This window comes from Neomonachus schauinslandi, chromosome 9, assembly GCF_002201575.2.
Source record: "Neomonachus schauinslandi chromosome 9, ASM220157v2, whole genome shotgun sequence".
Taxonomy (NCBI): Eukaryota; Metazoa; Chordata; class Mammalia; order Carnivora; family Phocidae; genus Neomonachus; species Neomonachus schauinslandi.
The window spans coordinates 22,261,440-22,283,202 of record NC_058411.1 but is presented as its reverse complement, the minus strand read 5'-3'; the positions used below and the strand labels follow the sequence as shown (position 1 = coordinate 22,283,202).

At 38.9% G+C, this 21,763-nt stretch overlaps 1 protein-coding gene across 8 annotated transcripts in view; it reads left to right on the top strand.

Annotated features, from left to right (window-relative positions):
• The window catches only part of NRXN3 (neurexin 3), a 1,459,332-nt gene that overhangs the window by 1,367,226 nt on the left and 70,343 nt on the right, over nt 1–21,763 (top strand). The window lies entirely within an intron of this gene.

The window sequence follows — 21,763 nt, the reverse complement described above, 5'->3', positions numbered from 1 at the left end:
CTCTCTGCCATGGTGTTTTCTCTCTGTCATCCCTCAGGTACAAAATAGATTATATGACTCTCAGCAATTTATGCCAGGTTCTGCCAGGGAAGAAATGAGACTTCAAAACTTTCTACAAGTTGAACTTGATATATATATGTATTATATATCATATATATTTATATGTATAAATATGTAAAGATATATATATACACACATACACATATATATACATAAAGTGATATATGTATATGTATAAATAAACATCTAAAACAGCTCAAAGAGCAGGTAGTTTACAGAAACTGTAATGTAGGGGAACCAAATCATTGTTTTCCTAAGAACTTTGCCACTAGGATTTTATTTTCAGCATGATGAAAGCTTTTAAACCAAAGGTGACATGATAAAATTTCATATCTAGAAATTATGATGGCTATTGGGAAGAGTGGATTGGAAGAGGCAAGGAAAAGCTAGAAGGTATTTCACAGCTTCTCCGGGAAAATAATGCAGTAGGAGAACCATAGACACTGAAAATGAGACCCATTTCCTGCAGTATTTCCCCAATCCAAAATATTCCGTTGTAGCATTTTACAGGTTTGGATTAGTTGCCCCTTTAGTTCAGCAATGTTCAAGGACTGATCTACTAAAGTCATGTAGTAAATTTAGGAATCTGGATAACTCAGCCAACTTGATGTATGCAACCGTCAGATGTTGCTACTGACTTCAGGGTTGTTAAGAACTAAAAACAAAAACAAAACTGAAGGACTCTCACAGAAGTAACCGTATGTTTAATGGTGAATCACAGATGTTTATAATCAATTAGCACATGGTGAGAACTTGGACCCTGGAGTCAGACTTAGGTAGGTAGCTCTGCCATGCGCTTGCTGTGTGGCTTTGGATGGGTTATTGAAACCCTGTCTCAGTTTCCTCATCTATAAAATGGGAATAATAGTAATTACCTTGTAGCATTGTTGTGAACTCTGGGTGAGGTAATAAATGAAAAGGTCTAGGATAGAGCACACAATAGATGCTTAGTAAGTGCTTTGGTGGCTGTTTTATTCATAAATATCCATAACTTTATACATATTATTAAATAAAAAATTAGACTGGAAAAAGCATACGTTTGGATTATAAAGGTTGCAAACAGAAGAACAAAGACTTAGAGGTGTTCCACATAGTTCCTTGCCAAGCCACCCAAATGTTCATTCTCCATCCTTTTGATCACTTTCCCCCAGTAAAACTGTATTTATGACCTGCTTCTGACAATGCCATGAATAACTGCCTACCTTCTGCGCAGGGCTGAGTTATAGACAATGCATTAGAAGCCATACATTCACTCTTTCTTCCCCGCATGTACCCAGATCCACACCAGAGCTCGATCAAGAAGAGGGCACTGGCAGGTTTACTCATCTTTTTATTTCCTTGTTGTTCTCGCTGCTGTGATCTTGATGCCTGGAAGTGGTACTCCTGCCCTCTTGCCTGAGAGCTATTGTCAAATGTATAAATACACAGTGACTTAGAATGGCTTCCAGGGCCGGCTGAGCGCCGAGGAGCCTGTTCTTCCCCATAAATATGCTGTTGACTGAGGAGCTTGCAGCCCATTAAAAAGGAAAGCAGGCTAACCTTAGAGGGAGGCTCACTGCAAGGGGCTGGAGCAAACTTTCAACTCCAGGTCACAAAGAAGCTGAGGAATTTTTTTTTTTTTTTTAATATTGTGAAGAGAAGGAAAATGTTGTACAAAAAATCTATTGAGCTGCTTCAGGAAGCCTTTCTCTTGATCTAATTGAGCTGTTTGGAGTGTGCTTGAAAGTTTTCATCCAGCCCATGTCAGCATCCTGCCTGCCAGGAGCCCTAAGAAGTTAATCGTCTCTGGCCTCATCTGATGGCTGGCCATTCTGAACTACAGGTGGGGTGTGGAAGGCGTGTGTGTCCACATTTGTCTTTGGGGCATGGGGCTGCTTGACCATGTATGAGAACTTGTAGGGGAGGAAAAAATATCTTCCCTCTACCCATCTTAGGTCCTCTGGCTGGGTGTTGCTCATTAGACTGGCAAGAGACAGACTGACAAGAGAAAACCAGAAGTTTATAATGCACATAGACATGGGAGCACCTAGGGATAGTAACCCAGTGGGGTGGTTAGAACTTGGGGTTGTGTACTATCTTAGGCTAAATACAGGAAAAATGGATTTGAGCCTCTAGGGGAGGGAGGCAAGGTCTGGTAAGGTGACCTGAAAAGGTATGATAAACAAGGGTTGTTTAATTAGGTTTGTTATGAGGATTTAAGTGGTACCTTCTTCATTGCTAAACAATTGCTAAGAGTCTTCTACTTCCTGGTATAAGGGAGAAGGTTGGAATGCCTTTGCAAATGTAAAATTCCTTTATACATGTAAATTGCCTTCATAAAACAAAAATGTGGCCCCATTTTTTTTTAAGAGCTTTTCCTATATCTGCTGGTTCTCAGTGGCCTTTAGCTCAAAATAATCCGTAGGCCAAAGAGGCTTATTTTGGAATGGCATGTTCTGGTACCTTTCAGAACTAAGTACACCCATACCCCCATCTAGACGGCACCTGCTAATAGTGTCAGTGCCAGATAATTCATGTCCAGCAGGCAGATAAATCCAAGACAAGTGTGATTACCCATTTTACTGTCCAAGCCTTTGAACATGCTATTCCCCTTCTGAAACCATCTTGTACCAATATGACTGGCTTCACCTCCCATCCCCCTTTGCCTGTGTCTCAAATCAGCTGTAACCAGTCTGGAAAGCCTTTCTTTACTCCTCATGGCAATGAGGTTAGGAGTACCCTCTATGTTCTCCTAGGACTTTGACTTCCCATTTGAAGCACTTGATGCACAAAACTGACTCCTTGGTTATATATCTGACTACATTCTGTAGTAGTTCATACATTCTGTGAGGTTATATCATGTTCATCCTAGAATTGAAAGCAATCCCCAATGTGTAGCAGGTTGACAATAAATGATGTACTCAAATAATTGAATAACTATGGTTTGGAGGGAGAGAGGTTGTTTGAGAGCCCAGGATGCTAGCTCATGATTTGTGGATTGTCAAGAATCACCATCTCCGATAATTTTGAGGACTCTTATTTCATGCTTTTCACTTTACACATTATCTGCATAATCATGTCCTTATTAGTCTGTGGAAATTCCAGCCCTTGCTGTTGACCAGCATCTGGTAGTTGGAGGGGGTAGAGAGGGGCAGAAGGGGAGGGAGAGGGACAAGCAGACTGTGCTAAGCAGGAGCCCAAGGCACAGGAGATCTCAGGACCCTGAGATCATGACCTGAGCTGAAACTAAGAGTCAGACACTTAACTGATTGAGCCACCCAGGCACCCCTGATTAGATTTTTTAAGTAATTGGCAAACTTGACTATGTCTATGTATTTGCACTTTCAATAATAGATTGTGCTATGGATGTAGCCCTTTCCATGCTTGCAATTTCTTTTTGTCCTTATTCTGTTTGAGTTTAGATTTTCAGCAAATTATGTTTATGATTCTCTATTCTACCTCTGGCATACCTTGCAAATTCACCTGTAACCAAATCTGTTTAATCAAAGTCACAAAAACTAAGTCATCATGAGACCTGGATGTGGAATCCAGTTGTCCTGACTTTCCTATTCACAATGGAGCAGCCATTACCCCTCTTCCCCCTGCCTCTCTCACCTAATTCCACCCCTGTAGGGGCAGGTTATAGAATTTCATGCCATTTTGTCTTATTGATTGAGTCATCCATCTCTCATTCTGCAAAGTCAGGGCCTTAAGTACTTCTATGGAGCTTCTTCCTTACCTATCTTTGACTTTGTCATTGATATAATTTACTACTCCTGATAATAATTTTTTTTTTTTTCAAAAAGATGTCAGGGTGACCAGGAAGGATGGTAAATGGAACACCAAATCCCTCCCTCTTGAAGAAAGGTACAGGAATACTGTCCTCATATGAGGCTGATGTAATCCCTCTGAACAGAACCTTAACTTCTTACATTAGAAATTCTTACCCAGCTTCCTAAGACTGCCATTCTTAGATGCCTAAACTATATCCTTTCTTCTGGTCTTCAGTGATTTTTTTTTTTTAAGATTTTATTTATTTGACAGAGATACAGCGAGAGAGGGAACACAAGCAGGGGGAGTGGGAGAGGGAGAAGCAGGCTTCCCGCTGAGCAGGGAGCCTGATGTGGGGCTCAATCCCAGGACCCCGGGATCATGACCTGAGCCAAAGACAGACACTTAACGACTAAGCCACCCAGGCGCCCCGGTCTTCAGTGATTGATGAAAGGGTTTTATTTCTGCCTTGGTCTGGAAATACCTTGTTAGAATGTTTTATGAAAAAAATATCCTGAGGGAAGATACATATATATTTTTTTCCAGAATGAGTTTACTTTTTCTACCACTCATTTTTAATTCTTGTTTTCTTAAACCTCTCCACCATTCCTTATGTTTTACAGCAATTTCTCTGTGATTGTGGAGAGAAAACTGCAACCACATTTAGTCATATCTTTTACATTTACCTGTGTTAACCTTAAAAAACAGACATAACTGGTCAATTATTTTACCAGCAAAAATGGGTTTATTTGGAAATAGAAGAGAATTGCAATTCAGGACATGCTAAGGGAAAACCATAGGCAGGTCCAGAGAACAAAGGAGAGGAATGCTTTTTTATAAGCAGACAAGGGGAGTTGAGAGGGGGCTCTTATAAATAAAAATTGCTTTGGAGTAAATTAGGAGTTCAGAGTGTAGTGGCTTTTCTTTGGCTGAGTTGTGACAGTCTCACTGGCTGGATTGTTTGTTGTCTGTAGAGGACAAAATCTTTTTTCCTCCTCCTGGGGTAGTAAAGGTTTCTTCCTGTTGGGAATGCAAGGTACCTCCCTTCCTTTTGGGGTCTGCAGTTGACAAAGAGGAGTAGGGCATGACAACCCCCCCTTCTGGCCTCTGGACTCCCTTTTAAATGAGGTTTCCTTCCATCAGTTTCACACCTGTGTGGCTCGGGAACAGCTTGCTCTATATGCTGAGCAGGTTTAAAAGAATTAAGCAAGAATTGAATTCTTCAAAATCAAGTCATTGCTTAAGGATATGGAAGATCTTGCTATTTGAATGAACCCTATTATGGACCTTTTTTAAAAAAGCAAATAATCGCTCTTTATCTTATCTTGTATGCAAATCCTGATTTCCACATTTAAGCTTTACTTAAAGCAGTGCCTATTTGTAGAGTTATCTTTACATAATGGTCATTCTCTAATCTTGTAGTTGAGAAGTAGGTGATTTTCATTTACTTTTTGGCATCTATGCCTGAAAATCTCTTATCTCATCATTATTTTGGTAATTATCTTGGAGGAACTATAATAATTTCTGTAAAATGATCATATCTGTGTTTTAGTCTGAAAACAAAACAGGCAGAGCATACACTAGGAAATTAAGTACCCGGGATCAAGCTGAAGGAACTGTTGATGACTTTTTGGAAAATTGCAGTAAATCATGATTTCCTTAGGGAATATAGAAGTGTCTCATTTTGGCATTTAATTCTCAAACATACTCAAATATGATTTTCCTCTCCCTTTCCCACTCTGGGTTTATCTACCATCATATTAATCAGAAATAGGTCATCTTGCCTTTGAGTCATTCATGAAGAATGCTTTTCTTTTCTAGTTCTGAAAGGAGTGGCTATTTTGCTTTTAGAGAGGATCTCTTCTGGGTCCAGAGGAAACATCTGAATGAAATAAGTCTCAATCAGAATTGAACGTAAAGATAAAACTTAACTTTGATTGCCTTGTTACCATTAAATACATATTTGAAAAATGTCATCTTCTTTTGTAGATTTCCTTTCTTTGTCGCGTCAGTACTGATTAAAACCAGAACTAAATCTTAATATGCTGCCCAGTATTGTGCTGTTTTCTGTCATGTGCGAAGCAGAAGATACCACTGTGGAGCTTCCAACTCAACTTTGTTAAATCTAATGGACTTGGCCATTTCAAAAAACATTTGTGGTCAAGGTACTCATAGTAAGTGAATATTTTGCCTGAGGAAACCAGGCTGGGATCATTCTTCCTTCTGACCTCATCCTCAAGTCTGCTCACACAGAAGGTCTGAAAATGAAGCCAGATGTAGAAACTGGCTTTACTACTGAGAACCTGCAAGTGAGAGGTGAGAGGAAAAGGAATAGGATGTCATCCAATGATCCTGCTTTTGTGTGTCTCATGCCCCTGTCCTATTCCTTGGTAAGGGTTCACATGAAAAATGCCCACTGAAGATTATGGCCTAGTTGGGGTACCAAGCCAAATCTTGATTCCCATGGCTTCAAGGGCCAACTTCACCTTCAAAACCAGTTAAGCATAGTGCCCACCAAGTCCCACTGGTGCTCAAGCCTTCCATTTCAGGAGAGTATTTAGCCTCTTCAAGCAGGCTGATGAACTGCAGCTGTGTGCAAATTAGTTTTCTTCAGGAGTTATTTATTGCTCTCAAATTGGCAGCATATTCAGATGGAAGGAAAAACAAAGGCAGTTGTAACATGAGGACACAAAAGAGACGCAATATGTCTGGTCTTGTTTGTGCATTGATGTAAGAGCAATATGGGGAAAATAAGACCACCGTGGTCTATTTTGTCACTGGTCCCTTGGTGGTCCCATCTTGCTGAAAGGCCTAAACCAAGGCCATGGCCATGTCTGATCATTGATGGATTTCCTGACATTATTGAGAAAAATAGACCAAATTAATGGTGATATTGTCTGGATGATTTATCATAAGTTCTCCCTGCAGTTTTAATTAGCTCTGCTCTTTTTCTCCTCCCATTTTAATCTCAAGCATATGTGTATTTTTGTATCATTAATTTAAAAAGTCTGTAATGTATTTGGTATCATCCATCTACTTTCAAAGTAGTTATAGCATGATGCAGTAGGAAGAACATTGGACAAGTCAGAACTCCTCTAAGTTCCTATCCAGGTCTGTGACTAACCTGTAGTGTGTCCTTGGATACATCCTTGTAGCCATGTTAATTTTTTGCTGTTGCCAGCTTACAAATCTACTTCAAGTCTTTGGGCAATAAGCGATATACTTCCTATCTCCATTACATATATATTCTCCTTTATTTATTTATTTATTTTTTTTATAAGTTCTCCTTTAAGGCAGAATGTGTTATGAACTGAAATTAAGGGAATTTTCTCTTTTTTTTAAAGATTTTATTTATTTATTTGAGAGAGAGAGTGAGTGAAAGAGAGAGAGCACAAGCGGGGGAGGGGGCAGAGGGAGAAGCAGACTCCCCACTGGCTGGGGAGCCCTGTGCAGATTTGATCCCGGGACTCCGGGATCATGACCTGAGCCGAAGGCAGATGCTTAACTGACTGAGCCACCCAGGTGCCCCTTAAGGGAATTTTCTAAGTACATTATTTTTTTTTTTCCAGGAAAGTAATCCTTTATGGAACAGGATACGATTACCTTCATAGCAAGTTCAAATTCCCTTAGTTTGAGTGATGTCCAGATCACTCTCGTTCCCCCTTTTCCTCCTTGACTTCTGAAAGGACAAAAAAGTGTGAACTACATACGGTTACTACATCTCTAAACAAATGCCCAGTTGCACTTAGGAAATGTCCAGCATCATGTCAGAAATCCAGACAGTACCAGAGGTAGAATGACCCAATAGAAAGTGAAGTGAACGTTACACACTCAGTGTTAGAAAAGACACTTTAAAGATACTTCTTTCCAACCACAAAAGCATTGTTCAAAAACACTTCATATCTCCCCAAGTTTGTCGTTACATCACAGGTTTCCCCATTATAACTGTCCAAGGAAGCCATTTAAACTCCAAAAGACTCATCTTTCTCATCTATAGGAAAGAGAAAGTGGACCCCATTATCTTTAAATCTTTTTTTTCTCTTTTTGCCTTAATATCCTTTTTCTACTAGACATTTTAAGCCTTTCAGAAATCTGCTCTTGGAGAAAAAGACATTGAGGAAAATACAAAATAGGTGATAATGAGGTTTTTAACGTAGTAGTAAAATCAAATGCTTGGAGGTTTGACATAATGATCCAACAGTTTAGTTACTCCCTGAGAGTAAGAAGTTAAGGAGGTCCATTTACTCTTCCAAGTGAGAACTTCCTGTTATAACTGGGTAATAAACATACTTCTTAATAAGAAGTGGCTGAACTTAAAGACCAACTGCTAATACCCACAGGCAGACAAATGACACGTCTTTATTATTGACATTGCACATTTCCACAGACCCTATCTGTTACTACTAAGAGTATTATTTCTCTGCTATTTTTTACAAACAGAAAAGCCCAATAAAATATAAACCTTATTTTCCTAAATTATTGCTCCTGAGGTATTCAGATTAAATAGAAAAACACCCCACATATTTTTTTGTAAAGCCTCTTGTTCTGAGCAATTAAAAGGAGTTATTTTATTTCAGTCATGTCAAGGAAAGTAAATTCCTCCTAGAAGTCCTATTTCTACTTCTGATGTCACAGTGGCCTTATTATGTGACATCAAAAGGAGAGGATTGAAGTCATATTTCTAGTAAAGTATTTAATTTGATAAATAATTTAGATGATATGTCAAACTAAAAATTTGATATTCCTGAAATAAAGTTTTAACTCAAGCTTAGTAATAAAGTTATCACATAAATAATAAGGATTATTCTCAGGATGGAATATGGTGTCTTGATTAGAAAGAAGCACAAACAAAAGATTTATTTCATGGAAGAAAAGAAATTTGTGGTGTTTATTTGGCAATAGGAAATCAGACCAAAATTTATTTGTGTGATATTTGAATAGGGTCATGTGGGAGGACAGGATCTGTCTTTACAAATATTTTCGGCCTCTGACATGAGAATGGGGTTGGAAAATGAGTCCTGTATGTTATATGACTGAGATGCATACTGAACTTAGGCAGGATGATTTCTGAAGTTGGTCTACTGGGAAATAACCTTTCACACAGCTTTAAGATATTTCTCTATATCATCTATACATACATACATATATATACACACACATATATATTTATTTATTTGTTTGTTTAAACTTAATTGATCTGGATACATCAACACATTAAAATAGAATTGCCCAGTACAAAAAAGGCAGTTTTTAGAAGGACAAAGGTCAAGTGAGATTATACCCAGCTATGGGCTGGCAGGCATAATACTTTTCTTCAGAGAGAAGCAAGGTGAGGTAAGCCCCAGTAATAGTTACTCTGAAATAGTCTGAAGAACATCTACCTCTAGAAACAGGACTAGTCACTGACTAAAAGACCCCAAACTTAAAAATGCAAATATCAGTTCCTTTATCAGGGATTTGAAAAAAAATAATAATGATTATTATTTCAAATCCTAAACCCTTGAGCCTAAGTTTGAATAACCTAATCTTTTTTTTCTGAGAAGTAACGCACCTTTTTGGGGGAAGGTTTTTCTTTGGAGGAAAGGAAAGAATTGAGAAAGACAGAAACCGTGTGGGAAGAAGTAAGGAGACACTATTCAAGCAGAGGAAATGACTAAAAACATTATTTCACAAAGAACTAGGGGGAACTTAAAGCAAACAATAAGTTTGCAAGAATAAAGTTTTGCTTTGCAAAAATGCAAAAAAAGGGCATTACCCAAAGGTAAATCTTCAGTTCTTCCCATTTGTTGGATTCCAGTTTGCTTCCTTCCACTTCTGCTGACTTTGTTGCTGTCAGCAAAAGAGCTTCAAAGACACTAATGGCCCACATGCTGTTCTGGACTGTGGGGACTAGTCCTTCCTGCACCAAACAGAGGCGCCTGTCACAAATGAGAGCAGCACAGAGACACGTGGGCTTGCTGGCAAAATCTCAACTGGCATCCAGGCCCCACCTCTGCCTCATTGGCCCCTGGCTTACCCATGCCCCACCATGGTCCCTGAAGGTGGCCCCATAACAGACACACTTCATAATCATTTGCCATAATGATGTGAACAGCAAATTGGCCGTAACCAATTAAAAAAAAATTATTACCTCCCGAGGGGGTGAATGAGGAAGGGATTGAGATGCCTGAGAGGGAGAGAGAGAAGGAGAGAGTCAGAAGAGAACACTCCCATGATTTAATGGAATAGTGAGAGAATGCAAATAAAGGAGACGTATTTTTAAATATTTAATATTTTTCTGTTCTTGTTCTTGTTATTGAACCCAGCTTTTGATTCACTAGTAACTAGCTAGGAAGCATTTTGCCACAGGATGGACCTTCCTTTAATGGTTTTCCATGTTACGATATCTGACCAAGAGGCAGTAAACCTAATGCTTAGTACAACACAATTGCCCTTCATCATAGCTGGGTGGAAGGAATGGTCTTCCCTCAGATGCGACACACATTGTTTGGCCACTAGATAAGAGAAATGTGTCTTCTTGTCTTCCAAATACCTTGTTGTACCATGGAAATTTGAGCAACAGTGTGACAGATTTTATTTAAATCTTAATTCTCAAAACTTCTATAGAAACACATTCACTAGAATTCTTCCCAGTTAAGCAATACTATCCAGTCTTCTATCAAATCATTTATATTTGTATTTTGATGATATGTATTATTTTCATGACTAAGTCAACTCATATACAAAAAGAAAATTTTTAACTCTTTTTGTGGACTAAAAACCAGAGCTTAAAAGGAAGAAGGCCCTTTAGGGGCGCCTGGGTGGCTCAGTCGGTTAAGCGGCTGCCTTCGGCTCAGGTCATGATCCCAGGGTCCTGGGATCGAGCCCCGCGTCGGGCTCGCTGCTCGGCGGGGAGCCTGCTTCTCCCTCTCCCTCTGTCTGCCGCTCTGCCTACTTGTGCTCTCTCTCTCTCTCTGTTAAATAAATAAATAAAAATTTAAAAAAAAAAAAAAAAAGGAAGAAGGCCCTTTATAAGACTCTCCTTGTGCCTTAAGAGTCTCTTTGAAGCCATAAACTTGACAGAAACTCCAGCTTATTTCTGACCCCAGTTCTGCATTTGACATGAGCCATATGTTTGTAAGAGTCACTCCTGTGTGACTATATAAATTCACTGTGTCAATATTTTGCATCCTGAGTTAATTTGTATAAGGTGTCTGGGGGAATACTGATTTCATATTGGAAACAAGGTTATGCGGAAGTCTGTGGAGTTCTGTAAGTCAGCACATTATAATTCTCCTTTCTACTATGCTCTAGAGGAATTAGCCTGGTGACTTTAAGAGACTACATTTTGGAAAAATTGCTAGCACTCTGAAATCAACCAATTTCTAGCAATTTATTTCTTGCCAGAAAATTAGAGCATTAACTCTTTCCTATCACTGATTGCATTATAGTTGCACTTAATCTGATTTGTGAAATGCTGCACTTGCATATGAGTAGTTAGAAAGAGGAAAGTGTGCTGAACCAGGTGTTGTCCTGAGGAAAGAAAACTGTTGAAATGTAAAGGTGATATAAAATGGCTTACCCATGGGTATAACCCACAGCTTGCAGATTTCTCCTGGCCTCACATTGTTCCCAACTTAATGATTGTCTTTTCTAAAGAAAAGGCAACATTTCCAATGAGCTAAGTGCTCACGTCCTGATGTCCGGTAACTTGAGTTCATATATGCATCACTTATTAGCTTGATTATCTTTAACACTTTATTTAGCTTCCCTGAGTCTCCATTTCTCCATTTGCAAAAGGAGGATTGTTGTGAGGCTTCAACGTGGGAATCTGTGTTTCTTATTTAGTGCAGCGCCTGACACGAAGACAGACCCAGTGAGCAGTAGTGGCCATCTCTCATCTTGGCGTCATTACATTACAGACAGATGCATAGGGATGGAGAAGTTAAATAGGCATGGCTGTCTTTTTTTGTTTTTCTTTCCTCCATCATTTAAAAAAACAATAGGGTTAAGCCCCCAGGTTGCATAAAAACTTCTTGCCATGCATGACAGTGAGTTTGAAGGGAAGATGGCACTTAGGAGGAAGTGAATTTGAATCCTTCACTTGCCCTGAACAACTTATCTAACCTTTTTTCTGCTTTGTCTATTTTGAGAATGAAGAAATAATATTGAGTGGCACAGGAAATAATTTCTAAAGTAAAAACTCTTTTGTAAATGCCATATTATTAAACGATGGTTTTCCTTACCCAGTGATACTTAACCTTTTTTACTTCTGGAAAGAAGTTATTAGATTACTTTTTTTTTTTTTTGCAAGGAATTTTATCCTTAGTCCTCAAAACACTTGAACATGAAACATCTGCCCTCATTTTTTACCTTATTTCTCCAGCACCCATGGCAGGCATGTTTATAATCTTTATTTTCATCCTAGTAAATCTGACGGAAGACAAGTGGAATCCACTCAGAAAAAGATTTTCCCTGGAGTGCGACTCAGCCTTCAAAAAGAAAATCAGGAATGGGAGAGCAATAATTACATGTTAAATATTATCACAGCTGATAAGGAGCAGAGAACTAAGAGAGAATGAAAGAGTAGCTTCATTGTCTATCTTGCCTGATATCTGCATTTGGTACTGTAGTACCCAGGGGAAACCCACCGTAGCTACATTCAGAGTCACCTAGTAAATGATGCTTTTCTTCCAGACCCATTCCTTCCTCTTCTTCTGAGCTTTAAGCAAGGGAAATACCCATAGCATTTCCTTATTCACTTCTATGTAGCGTTATGCAGAGGATTCTGAATGGCTGTCCCTGGGAGAGAACAATTAGCTGTGTGACTTTATCTAGGCCAAAAATATGGGATTAGAATATTCATCTATATAAAAAACCAGTTCTTAAGGCAACATTGATCCTAGTTTATCTGCTAATTGTTTTCATGTCTGGAAAACTGTCTTCCTTGACACTTTCAGAATGTGAAATTTTTACTATTTTGTTTCCTACCGTGGTACTAATATTCTGATTTTTTTATTGCTGTTGTAAATTCGTCTTACCTTCCCTCCTATATGTTCTTCCAACATGCATGTGCACACACACACACACACACACGCTGCACACACACCACACTACTGTAAGTCAGTTAAGACCAATTTTGTCTAATTCAAGTTAGCATTTCCATTTTATTATTTTTCAGGTTGAATGAAACATCCATGTTTTAACCCGCTGATATTTAGGCAGACTTGACTAAAATACCAGATTATTTCTAGCTGGATAGAAAGTTCAGCTCCAACCTATCAGATAGTGTTGCTGATTTATACAATAGGAAGCAAGAGGAAAGAACTATGGGTGGGCATAGTAAATAGAAGACAAAAATGACCCTAAGCATTTCACTTGTTGCCTATTCAAATCTTGCAGGCTCTACTTTTATACCAAAATTTGGTTCTCAGTGCCTTTGGACATACTCCCAATTCCCTTTCAACAGAACAGCTTGTTCGGTTTTCTTTTTCTACTTGTTATTAAACATTTACTATATTCCAAGTGCTAGAGTAGGTACTTTACATTTATTTGGTTCATTTACTCTCACAGTAACCCTTTGTGGTGTGGCAGTATCCCATTTATGGTGGCTTCTGTGATACTGTATGGGAGTGTGCCTAGCAATGACTTCATCATGCTCTCTTATGATAGAGTGCTCATTTATTTGCTGCTTCCCCTATCAAATTAAATCTCATTCATTATTGTATCTTTAGCAAATAGCATAGTGCCAAGTAACTCAGTATTTGCCCATATGAATGAAACCATGCTTATAAAATGTGGGAGCCCTGTGCAGAGTCACTCTGACCCAGGACTCACTGCCTCTGGCAACTTGAAACCACACATTCAACATAACCAATCAGGAACTAAGAAGGAAGCTTCTCCTACTTTTTACATTCCCCATTTTTATTTTAAAAAGTTTTAAAAACTTGAAATATTTGAAAACATTAGTGTTTAAGTGGTCTTAGAGTTTGATTTCAGTAATAACTGCATATCCATATATTGCCATGTAAAGATGTTCCCAGTACAATATTCAGTGGGGGGGAGAAAACCCAGGTTTCGTAATAGTGTACATAGAATAAACCAATTGTTGAACATGTAGATGTATATTTGTATACCCATATCCAGGCACATTTTTATTCTTCATTTATTCTTATTTAATCAATCTGCTATTGTTGGATACTTGGGCTATTTCTAATGTTCTGTTGTTGTTATTATTATTGTTATTATTACTATTGGGGGGAAAAGTCCTGCACCAAATATCCTAGTACAGTCTCTCTGTGTGCTTGTCTAATTGTTTTATCAGGATAACAGGACCCATACGTATCCACTTCAGTGCAACTACTTGGTGTGAGTTGCTTCTGTGTCTCCAGGAATGGGCTTTTCCTCTGGGGGTAGTGGCTGCCACATTATCTAGTGACTAGAGTAATCTGACTTCATGTGACATGATTAATGAAGCATGACAAAGGTCATCTGCATCTTATTTATCATTGAGTTATCTGACACCCCTGTAATACACCTATCTTTTTGAAAAGCCTATTCCTGAGCTGAATTCCTGAGCTCAGATGGCAGCAAAGGCCATGTCTTCTCATATAAAAAGTAACCGCATCTAATCTAGTACACGTGACCATTGTCAACTTTGTAAGTTCTGTGGGATTGGGTCAAATGAGAAAACAGAAGCGCCTTAGAGCAGTCAGAGAACCGACCATCGTAATCAGCAGCTTCAACCATAGCACTACAACGTGACTGATATTTTAAACTACACTACATTTACAAGCATTTTTGAAATAAGGAACTTAAAATAGAAGCTTCTTCCTGCCTTCTTTACTGGTCACATCGAATGTATGGCCTCACAAAGACCTTCTTAGCCTATTCTGGGTAGGACCCTCCCGTTAAAGTGATTCATTTATGCTGACAGCACCCATGTCTTGAGTGCCCACTGTAGCCAGTACCATGTTATTTGCTGATATTTAAGCTGTGCCATAAAGGACCAGTGGGAGTTACCAGGCAGGTGAGAGCAAGAAGGGTTGGTGGCAGCAGAAGCCACGTGCACAGAATGCAGTGGTGAAACTACCAGGGAACTGTAAGTGGTCTGACTGTGCTGGAGGTGGGTTGCAAGCTGAGGAGTAATGGGAAATGCAGCTGAAGAGCATAGGAAGTGGCAGATGATAGAGGCGTTGCATCTCCCTGGCATTTATCATACTTCTTGCTCACTTGGTTTTTTGATGAGTACTGAACCAGAACCTCAGTATGAATTCTTGTTCTCATCTGTAAACATCACTTCAATGACTTATCATTGCTCTTAAAGAAGACTAAGTCTTTAAAATAGCCCATAAGAGCTGGTATAATCTGTCTCCTGCCTCCTTAGTCTCTTTCCTCACAGGCCTGCCTGCCTTCTTCCAGCCCCACTCTCTGTGCTCCAGCCATATTGATTTTCCTTGAGTTTGGCTAATAGACCATGTTGCTGCCTCCTAACAAAGGGCCTTTGCACATTCTTTTTACGTGGAATCCTTTTTCCTCCCTGACACTCTTACCTATTTATTTCCTCTTACCCCTCAGCTGTCAGTTCCATTTTACCCCTGAAATGCTTCCCCAAGTTCCTTGAATGGATCTAACTTCCTGTTTATACCCCTGATGACCCCATGTACTTTTCTTTTACAGCACTGCAGGAAGAGTAATTGGCAGTGATATATTGGTGTCATTATTTGATTAGTGTTGGTTTCCTCCTTATAAATAACATCATCATCAATACCATCATCATTAAGTCAGCCAGCCTCCGTTGGGATGCTTACCATGTGCCTCACATTATTCTAAACATTTTTTAAGTTTTGTTTTTTTATTTTTTTTAATTTTTTATTAACATATAATGTATTATTTGTTTCAGGGGTACAGGTCTGTGATTCATCAGTCTTACACAATTCATGGCATTCACCATAGCACATACCCTCCCCAATATCCATCACCCAGACACCCCATCCCTCCCACCCCCCTCCACTCCAGCAACCCTCAGTTTGTTTCCTGAGATTAAGAGTCTCTTATGGTTTGAGAGAGAGAGAGGGATGGGGCAGAGGGAGAGAAAGAGAATCTCAAGCAGACTCCCAACCTAGCATGGAGCCCAGCGCAGGGCTTGATCCCATGACCCTGAGATCATGACCTGAGCCGAAACCAAGAGTCAGGTGCTCAACAGACTGAGCCACCCAGGTGCCCCTATTCTAAGCATGTTATATGTATTAACTCATTTAATTCCCGTAACAGTTACACAGTTGATGAAGTTGGAATTTGAACCCAGGCAGACTGGAAGCAGAATCTATGTTCTTAACCACTGTGTTTCTGCTGACCTATAAATTCTAGCCCTAACACATAGTTCTTGCTCAATAAATATTTGTTGAAAGGATGAATGCATAAATTCATAAAATAGGTAAAATAATGACAACTCTATATATGCCTAACTCAACTGGAAGCAGTCGGGTATGACACAAAACAACCGTGATAGACCAACCCTTCATTAGCAGGAGGACATTCTAGAGAAGATTTGGAAAAGAGAAACCCTGGAGTACTTTATGAGATTTGTGATGGAAATCTTATATTAACCAAAGGGATTAGTTTGGTGCTTTATATGTCCTTTATTGTGACCTTTCCTAGTATGGACTTTTGAGTTTGTTCAGTGTCTATAATCCCATAGGCTGATGTTTATAACCTTGAGTGCTTATGCTGTATTTACTAAGGGTTTCCTCTACATGTAACAGCCCTTGAAAACTTAGAAATAGAGAAAGCAAGTCAAAGGTGATATCATTCAGGGCTCTGCCAGACTATCTTGCTTACCCAAAAACAGATCACTTTCCTCTTTCTCATCTCTATACAAGAAGTACTTCACATCTTTGTGTTTTCATGTACCGAGATTTCTCCAAGAATCTGAGAAGACATCTAGATAAAATGAGGTAAAAAAGTGACTGAAACTAGCTATAGCACCTTGGACATTGGATTATTATCAGAAACCCACAGACCATTGAATTCCCTTTGCATTACCAGACTGTGATAAAAAGCGTATTCACTCTCTTCATGGACTTGCCTTCACATACCCTTTGCTGGGGGATCAGGTGGAAAAATATGCCCAAATTATTATTATTTCTATGTAAGTAAGAATGCATATGTGGTTTCTATATATCATGTGTTACACTGTTATCAGATGCATTTCAAGCAGTGCTAACTAGATGACTGATTCATTTTTTATAATCTTTGCTCTCTAAATTCGTTATAGGATAAGTGAGGGAAATATGTGAGGGAAGCATTTGGTGATGGTGTAGGAAGGTTGATTTGTGACTCATTGATAATTGGGGTGGGAGGGGCAGGAAGTGAATTCAGCATATAATCTGTGTGTGTGTGTGTGTGTGTGTGTCTATAAATAATGAGTTAGTTCGTTTTTTCCACTATTAAAATTGTTGAACAGAGTGGTGACTTGGATACCTGATTTCTCTACTCCTAGATTTACTAGTAAGGGAGGAATATAGTATAAAGAACAAGACATTAGTCTTGGGTGGTAATACAGTGTGTAATTCTGTGATCTACTCATGTCACAACCAATGCAGATTTACATTTAGCTGTAATTTTGTATAAGATTTTGTATAAGATCGTGCACAGTACTATTTTGTATCAAATATCACTAGAGGGTATTTAATACATAAAGCAATGAAATTTATATTTATGTATAGGTACTCTTACTAGAGTTGAATGTTCTAACTGATGGAAGGAGGAGAGATCCTGACTCTAGGACAACTCTAGGCATCCTGGACAACCTCCACAAATGTGGCAAACCCAGAATCATTCATAATTGATCATAATTATCCTTGGTCATCCAATTGCAGGTTAGGCTAGTAGGATGTGGATTTGGGGATGATTCTTAGTGCCAGATAGAAACTGGATTATCCATAGGGAAAGCTATTCAATGTAAGACAGATAAGACTAAATTCCAAGTTCTTCTCAGAGAGTAGGGCTACTGTGGATGAGGCAAAAAACTAGACAAGTGTCTGGACCATAGCACTGGAATCTAAATGAGATAAACCAGAAGCAAAACCCAATAGGAATTGAATGAGAAGGCCACGTTCACATGTCAGCTGGACTTCAGAGCAGAGTTTCAGATGTTCATGTACCATCCCAGGTCAGAAATCCGGGAGATGGAGATGTGGAGGATGGGATGAAAAAGAGGGGGCAATTGGGCACCAAGAGACTAAGTAGACATTCTGGCCAACTCTGTAAAGGGGTCTCATAGTAAAACCTTAGCGGAAAGGCTAAATTTGGAGGTTCTGATTCTAGGCACATTGATTCTGTATACAGGGCAGCCACAAATTAGATTATTTCCAGATTCTCATTGCTAGCCAGTAGACAGCAAACAATACACGCCCATCACTTGCTCCTTAACTGGTGGTGCTAAGTCATTATTGTAACCCCAGGTCCTAGTACAGAGCCTAGCAAAAAGCAGGTGCTTCATAAATGATTAAGGAGTGAATGAATGAGTGATGAAATGAATGTGGGTGAATGAATCAATGAATGAATAGCAAAATGTTGAGGCAGATAGAGTAGGACTGTGGCAGGCAAGGGCTGACATCATCCTTCAAGGACCAACTCAAAATACCATATTTTCACTACAGCTTTCACTGAGTTAATCAATCTTCTCCTTTATTCCTATGGTGATTTATTTATCCTGTTTTAATAGCATTTATCAGTCATATTGTAATTACATTCCACAAATCTCCCTCCCTCCCAGACTATGAAATCCTTGACCATAGGGATTATTCTTTTATACCTACAGGACTGCACATAGTATCTGTCACAGACTAGGCACTCAATAAATGATTACCAAATTGAGTCTGCAAAGTTCCTAACGTACCTCTTTGGTTTGTGAACCATGCTGCATTCACTCAAATAAGATCACAAAGCCTTGTGATCATGTGATAGTCACACTGCAAATCAGAGAAGTAACCTCTCCAATATCAGGATTTCTTCTTCCAACCTTTCAGGTTCCCTCTGAGGAAGGTTATCTTTTCTTTTACCCCCTGGAAATCATGTATTGGAATAAGTTGTTAATGTGTGCTGTTCTAGATTGCCCCATGGTTCATGGACTTCTCTGTTGGAGAGAAATAAGCTCTATGGATAGAACTGTGCTATGTTAAAGGACCCTCAGCACTGACACAGATGCTAGGACCACACTGACAAAACGAAGAATGTGGTCAGAGGCTAAGAGAGACAGGGCAAGGAAAGCATAATGTGTGTGAAGAAGGGAGCTCCTCTCTTCTTCCCCATGTACTGGGGAGCCCAGAAGTGGCATCACTTTGTACACCAGTAGTGACATTTTAATTTATAAGCTAGGAATGCACTGATCGCCAACTGCAAAAATTGATTTGGTTGTTCATCTGATTCAACTCATGTCAGAGTTTGAAAGTAATTATGATAGTGGAGCTGATAGTCAGGCAGTTACGTTGTGTTCTCTCGCTTTCCAGCGGCTTCCCCCTCTCATTTCCTCCCCATCCCTCCACCCCCAAGGCTGTTCTTGTGGGAAAGCAATGTAGGCACAAGACAAGAGAGTAATCTTTAGAGAAGTGGTATGTGGACTCCTACAACACAGGCTATAATAAGTAGCATGTTGTCTGGGCTAGTCCCTTATCTTCATCTAATTTTTGTTAGCCTTCTAAGAGATTTAACCAGATGAAAGACACAGACTCTTTTGGCCCCTTCTTGAAAATATGCAATAGTAAAAGCAGATGTACTACAAAACAGTTACTGGTCCTGACTTGAACTTCAGTTGTGTTTACCATATCTACAGATACAGGTTGTTTTTCTAAGATTTCCTCCAAATCATAAAGCATACAGGAGCCCTGAGTTAAGGAGATATTTACCTAAGGTTGAAATCCAGGTCTGTGTTGGTGAACAGATTTTATGGGAGATTGAAAATAGCCCTTGAAATAGTAGTACAAAAAAACAGAGCAAAGTATTGGAAAAAAGAAGGAAGGTTTTTTTTTTGTTTTTTTTTTTGTTGTTTTTTTTTTTTTGCTGGAAACAATACCTGGCATGCACACCTAAAATAATGTAGAAGATGGAGTTAGAATATATCGCAAGGCAAAATTTACTTGTTAGTCAGATGAAGAGATTAATGGATAAACATGATTCCTTGATCTATTTCTGTTTTAAAGGATGTTTATTTGCAAACACTAGAAAATTCGATGTTTTTGACCCAGCAGAGTAGCTTTTCTTGTCCAGAGCTAGTGAAATCAGAATGTTCAGGATGGAGAGTCTATTCATTCCGGAAAATATTGGGATATCTAAATTATTTGAAAATGTTTTTCTCCTGACAGTATAGAAAAAAACTTTAAAGGATTTCATACCGTGGTTGATGGTATTCAGAATCACATCTCACTTCCAAGGGAACTTGTGGCCTAACAATTCACTCTGACTACCTGAAGATTTAAAAAGAAAATGAGAACTTCACTCAAAGACAAGCCTATCCCAGCTCCAAGTTTTTCACTATGCACTCTGTTAACTTCTCTAGAAGCCTCCTTTCTACTGCCTGGTGCCCTGTGATTTGGCACATATACCCTTTTAATGAGTGAGTGTTCTGTACCCAGAAAATGTGTCAGAGAAGGCTGACTGATACTAAGAAGCCATTGGCTTCTGGATCTACTACCCTGCAAGAAAATGTTAGGGAATAAACTACATATACCCCCCAAATATTTCAACTGCTCTTACTATTACATTAAATAACAGAGAGTCATTTTACGTCATTATCTGTAGACCATCTATTAAAAAAAAGTGTGTGGGAAGAAAGCCAAAATATAAACATATAGACTCGCTTGGGTCTATATAAATTTGATACACATTCTCAGGTTGTCTAGTTCAAAATACAAATTTAATTGTTTATACATTTTTATTTAGTGATATTACATCATACTTGAGCCTCATAAGATCCATGTCATTATTGTACATTTGCTGAGAGTTTAAAGCCCCCTTTATGCTCTTCTTGACCTTCCTATCCTCTCTCTTACCACAGCTTAATGGTTAAGAGAAGGACTTTGGAATCAGACAGAATTGGGTCAGAACTGTAGTTTTGCTACTCATTATCTGCATTCTCGAGTCTCCCAGAACCTGTTTCCTTGTCTGCAAAGTAGCAATGGTAAAATGGCTTCACAAGATGTTTAGGAGAATTAAATGGAATAGGATGCTCACATGGCACATTGCTTGGCACAAAGCACATACTTAATAAATTGTGTGCAGTTTTTACTGATTTGTTACTGTGGTTGCTTTAAATTCACCCTTTTACCCTTCCTTCTGTGTAGAGACTTTAGCTTGTTTCTGGCTCTTTGAAACTATCTGGTTCTCTTCTATTTGGACTCTGGGGCTTTTTTTTTTTTTTTTCCCTAAATCACATAATCTCTAGCCACATCCTCCACCATGGCAGCAGGTGACTGGAAAGCCTCTCCCTATGGATTCAGAGTCCTTATTTGGCTTATCTTACTAGCTTCCTGACTATACTCACCCATCACCCTATCTCTTTCTATCCTGAGCTGTTGATCTAGAGTAGACCAGAGTTTGTATTTCCCAACCCATTTCTCAGTGAGGCAACACTGTGGACACCATGCACTCCTTGGGCCTCCATAATTTATATATTATCTCTCTTTATAACATCTTCATGAGGGAGTCCGCAATTCCATACTTCTACTCTCTTCTAGAGAAAATATATGCTGAACGCTTCACATATACTTCTGGCCTTTGGGGAAAACCAAACAATTTATGAACACTTTCTGAGGGGTAATTATTTCTTTGTTGTTTCCTTGCTATTCATTTTGAGATAGTCAACCTCTAAGCCTCTTATTTTATATACCACCTTTAAATCTCTCTGGGTTCATTATTTAATAATCACAAAACCTCTACCATGTCTATTGAGCTAGGTCTAGTACAATCTCAATTT